Source organism: Artibeus jamaicensis, unplaced genomic scaffold (assembly GCF_021234435.1).
Source record: "Artibeus jamaicensis isolate MK-2021 breed Jamaican fruit bat unplaced genomic scaffold, CSHL_Jam_final contig_585, whole genome shotgun sequence".
Lineage (NCBI taxonomy): Eukaryota > Metazoa > Chordata > Mammalia > Chiroptera > Phyllostomidae > Artibeus > Artibeus jamaicensis.
In genome coordinates, this window is record NW_026521894.1 from 19,466,842 (window position 1) to 19,472,841 (window position 6,000).

The following is a 6,000-nucleotide window of genomic DNA, read 5'->3' on the forward strand; positions in this document are numbered from 1 at the left end:
AATTAGTTAATACATGTTTAAGTAGTGCCAAGTTCATCATTTTGGAAATATCAAGTATAGGAAACAATATCGTGGAGAAAGTAACAATTCAGATGTTTTGACCTGACTCAAATTCTTTGAGTTAAAGCAGTTAGAAGGGACCTGTGATGTGAGCTGAAGTGCTATTCTGTCACTTAAAAAAACAAAAATCAAGACAACTTAGCTTATTGTTGTTATAGTTAATTGCACTGTTTGCACTCTTTCTCATAACACTTTTTTATACTCAGGTAGCAACATTTACACTGAAAAAATTATTATAGCAAACTTATCATGTGACATCAGTTTATCATCTTTCAAGATAAGACATGTTTTTCTCTATTATTTGGAATATGGTTAGTACTGGACCAATAAATCCCAGGGACATTTCCCCCAAGAGGGAAAAGGTGGCATACAAATGGTCAGAAGATTCTGAAGGCCCCGTAGCATGATGAAGTGGAAAGAGCATTAGGTTGGAAATCTGAAAGCCTGAATTCTTGTTCTGACCTTAAGAGAGGACATTTAATCTCCCTCCCCATCTCCCTCATTTATCCACCAGTAAGTGGATGTATAATATTAGGATCCCTCGATTTCTACTTTTCTGCATTTTATGATTATGCAATTTTATCTTCCTTTCAATTATGTTTTAAAAAACAGTGAAACAAGACAACTTTTCAACTGATTAACATTTTAAATCAAGTACAGCAGTGTGACTAGATCTGGAGCAATATAGAATGTTAGGTGAATGAAGAAATGAAAATTCTCAAAGTAAAAAATAGTAGAGGAATAGAGAAATTATAATGTTCACAGAGTGAAAAATTGTTATGTAAGTTACTGCTATTTGTGTTTGTGCAGTATGTTTATGGTACTGAATTAGAACTGAGCACTTAATTGTAACTCAGAGGTGTGGGGATGAAGGTTGGCTGTGGGTCTCTTCTGAGAGAAGAAGAGAGGCCATTAAGAGAAGACTTTGCCTCATTATGTGTGTCTGCACTGTTCAATTTTACAAAAACTGGTTTGTTATTATAACACGGTATTTTGAAAAGTCAGTTGCAGCAAAATAATTAAGGAGTCAGTCTCGGCCTCTAAAAGGTCTCACACTAGGGGCCCAATGGGAAAGAATATGAAACTGCTACTGGCGTCAGGGTCAAAAGGTTAGGAAAACATTAGTAGGTGCTTGATGACTCAAGAGGAAGTTAAAAAGGTGTTACATGGGGGACATAGGGCCGCTGAAGCTTACGAGATGCTGTTGATGATGGGAAACCACTAGCACGGGGCTTTTCTGGGAAATGCAGTCTGGGCTTAGCTGGCTGACAGCTACAAATAGTTTAGTCAGGAATTCACGCGGATAGTTTAAAGCATGGAGACCCTGAGCACTGCCTCCTAACACATGTACTGTAGAATCCACGGGGAGGAAAAAGTAAAAACACCCCAGAAGGTTTAGAAAGCCTGATCTTCGAATTCCATAAATTCTGTCTTGAGTGAAATAGTTGCCAGTGCTACTAGAACTTTGAACCTAAATTTCTTAATTTTTGAAGTAAAAGGGTTATAATAATGAGTTATTATCTCTGTTGAAGCCAAAACTTTGTTAAATACCAGAAATATAAAATTTAAATAGTAACTATTTTGATGGTTTGTGATAATTTGAACTTAACATAGATGTTCAAAATTCTAACATTATCATATGGGTATTTTGTAAGGACTCATGATTACCATGGTTTCACTTAGAATAAGTCCTGTCAGAATAAGTGAATCTCTTTTGCTAGAATTATTAGAATGCTTTGAGTAAACAATTGGCCAAGGGCATCATTTAATAGGTTTGTCAGGAAGATTGAAAAATATGGACTGGGTAACAGAGGGTTGGTTCATAAATGGCCAGAACACTGTTGAGAAGCCTGATGATGTGTGAATCAGTATCACCCAGGCCCAGTAAATAGAGATATATCAAGAATGGATGGAGCTGCTTTACAGGTAGTTTCCTATCACTAGACATATTTAAAGGCAGGCTGACCTCAATTTTCTATGTATGATACAAAGCAAATGAATGTTTTAGTGGTAAATTAAATGAGCTGTAAGATCCTTTAAGAAAAAGTCAAAAATTCATCACCATTTCCATGGGTCCAAAATACACTGTTAATAAATTTAAATAGTCATTCCTGACTTATCTTTTTAAAAACTTAGTAAACTAAGAATAACAGATACATCTTCAGCATAGCAAAGTAGACCTATTTCAGGTAGAATCAACAGGGAGAATATTACAGATCCTTTCATCAATGTAAAAATAAAATGAAAATGTTATTATCATTACTGTTAATCATTAGCTAAGAACTTCTACAGTAGCCTAAATAGAATATGATAGAGGAAAAAGTTAGTAGTTTACAGATGATATAATTATGTATTATAAAAAATACAAGATTTTAAATGGAAAATTATTAGAATGAGAAGTAAAAAATCTGTTTGGAACAGTGTTAGATTATAAAAGTAAATAGAAAATTCAGTAGTTTTTCTATATACTAGCAATAGCCAATCAAGTACAATAAAAGCTATAAAATATAAAATAAATAGAAACAAATTGAACCAAGCCCTGGCCAGTGTGGCTCAGCTGATTGTAGCATCATCTCATAATTGAAAGGTTAAGTGTTCAATTCCCCATCAGAGCAAAAATGATACCTGGTCCAGGCACATATAGGAGGCAACCAATCAATGTTTCTCCCTCTAAAAGCAATGAAAAAAATGTCCACAGATGAAGAAAACAAATTTAAACAAAATAAATTGAACCCAGAATTATGATCTATGTAAATAAAATTATAAAGCTTTACTAAGACCTAATTTAGAGTTAAAGGCCTACATCAGATTATTCAATACATTTTATTGAAAGTTTGATGAATTGGATATTAAATTTATACACTAATTTGGATAGAATGTACTGTTTTTAATGTTGTCTTCCCCTATACTGATAGGTTCACTATTTTTTCTAAGAAAAAATGTGACAAAGGCAAAAAAATTTTAAGTCATTTAAAAAAATTAATGAATGGGACTTCCTTTATAAAACATTAACCGTTTTAGTAGAACCACAATAAGTAGATTGGTGTTAACAAAATAGAAACATTAAAACAGTATAATAGAAAGATCAGGCAAAGACTTCAGGACATAAAATATTTTATAGTGTGATAAAGAATACATCTTAAGGCCTCAGTTGGTTGGAGTGTCCTCCCCATACACCAAAAGGTTGAGCGTTCAATTCCTATTCAAAGCACATAGCTAGGTTGCAGGTTCAATTTTAAGTTGGGGCACAAACGGTTTTGCATATTGAAAAGCTAATTGAATGCCAAAAGGAGACTGTTGACCCAGTGATTCCACTTCTGGGGCTATATCTTAAGGATACTGAAACACCAATTCAAAGAATATATGTACCCCTATTTTTACAGCAGTATTATTTACAATAGCCAAGAAGTGAAAACAGCCCAAGTGCCCATCAATAGGTGAATAGATAAAAAAAACTGTGGTACATTTATATGATGGAATACTACACAGCAGTAAAAAGGAAGGAACTCTTGCCTTTTACAACAACATAGATGGACCTGGAGATTATTATGCTAAATGAAGTAAGCCAGTCAGTACAAGACAGATAACATATGATCTTACATGTGAAATCTAATTAACAAAATAAAATAATGAGCAAAATAGAATCAAAGGCATAGAAACATGAAACAAACTGAGAGCTGTCAGATGGGACTAGAGAAGGGAAAGGAAAGTGGACGAGAGAAGGTATACGGATTAGCCAAGAAACACATATATGTATGACCCACGGACATTAACAACGATGTGGGAATCACCTAAGGGAATGGGGGGCTGGGCAGAGAGGGAAAAGGGGGGTAACTGGGACAACTGTAATGGCATAAATAATAAAATATAATTAAAAAGTAGAAGGAAACTGTTTTAAAAGAATACATCTTAATTCAGTAGGGGAAATGAAGGAATATTGAATAAATGGAATTGGGTAAGGGATTTCTGCCCCATCATTGTCAAAATAAATAGAAGGCATTAAAACACTGAGCCCTGGCTAGTGTGGCTCAGTAGATTGAGCCCTGGCCTGCAAATCAAAGGGCCACTAGTTTGATTCCCAATCAGGGCACATGCCTGGGTTGCAGGCCAGGGCACATGAGAGGCAACCACACACATTGATGTTTCCCTCCCTCTGTTTCTCCCACCCTTCCCCTCTGTCTAAAAATAAGTAAATAAAATATTTTTGAAAGCAAATGCATTAAAATGTTTAGTGTAATTTTTAAAGCCATAAAAGCTACTAGAAAAAGACAGGGGTAGATATTTTTAATCTTCAGGTGGACAACACCATCCTAAGCATTCACCAAAAGCTGAAACAATAAAGGAAAAAAATTATAGAATTGACTAATAAAAACAAAAGTGTGCATATATCCATACATCGATACAGGTAGATGGTTCAGGGAGTTGACACAATGCCGCCCACCCTCACCAGTTCCTCCTTATAGGGCTTCAAAGGAGAAGCAGCTGAGAGCTCAAGCTTGACTGTGGGCTCACAGCTCCTTTTGGCAGGAAGACGCTCTTCTAGAAATTCAGAAAATTTCTTTCTATTTGACTCCATTCAGCATCATGTACCAGTGATTATACACATTTTTCTAGTCCCATATGTTCGGTTTGCCCTGTTTCAGTAGTACCTCACCCCCATGACTTTTTTACTCTCTCACTGCATCTCATGAGTGCAGACACCTGGCCCACATCAGGCTGCAGTGGGAGCTCTGCACCCTTAGCCACCTCATTCACTTACAGGCATGTGTGCTGTTCACCTAAATTTATTAGGATTTTAACAGTAAGCGCCATGGCCACATCTCTGATTTGACCCTTAATGTGTGAATGCGATTTATAGGTGTTTGTGCCTTAAATGATTTCACAATTTTACATTTTACCATTTAGGAATGAAAAGCAGCAGCCTATTTAACCCTTAAAGGTCTTCAAATTTGAGAATTCTTTATTGTCTTGCATTTTGCTGGCAAACTTTCCAACGCTATTTGAAGTTCATCTCAAATGATATTTTTTTATCAAATATCTCAAATGGCATCTCAAATGCTACAACATGATGCCAAGTAACGTGAACTACCCTCTTTCCAGCATCTAATAACAGATTCTTTTTCAATCACCACCTGGCATCTGAGAAAATGACACACATTTTATTTCCATTATTGTATTAGTTTTGTTTACAAAACCTCCATACTTCTGATTACTAATTTTTGTGTCAGAAATAAAAAGCACCACTTCTGTTGGAGGAGATAATCTAGACCTAGTTGTTACAAATGGCATGTTTGAGTCTTATAGGAATTTAATTTCTGATATAGAAGCAGACACATCATAGTTTAACTATGCTGAAAAACAGAGATAATGAGACAATTTTGAAAGAAGCCATTGGAAAGAGATATATTATACACAGGAAAACTATAGTTCAATTAACCAATTATTTCTCCTTAGGGGGCCAGAAGTGTGCTCTTTTATGACTATGGTGTGAAACATGGACTTACTTTTATCCTCTTTCACATGGCTATTCACTTATCCCAACACCATTTATTAAAAACTTCACTCTGTCCCAATGTTTTATATATCATTATCCCATATTAAATTTCCATGTGTACTTGGGTCTATTTCCAGACTTGCTATTCCTTTCCATTAGTATGTGAGTTCCAAACAGTTTTAATTATTGATTTATAATATATTTTAATATACTATAAGACTAGTTCTTTCTTTCAGCTTTTCTTTTCTGTATTTTCCTAGTTATTCTGTATGCTTATTTTTACACATTAACTCTGGCATAAGTTTTCTAACTCCAAAATAAACATTTGTTGGTATTTTTATTGGGATCACATTAAACTTATAAATTAATTTAAGCAAAACTGAAATCTTTACTATTATAAGTTATCATATCTAAGTACAAGGGATGCCTTTTTATTTGCTTATATC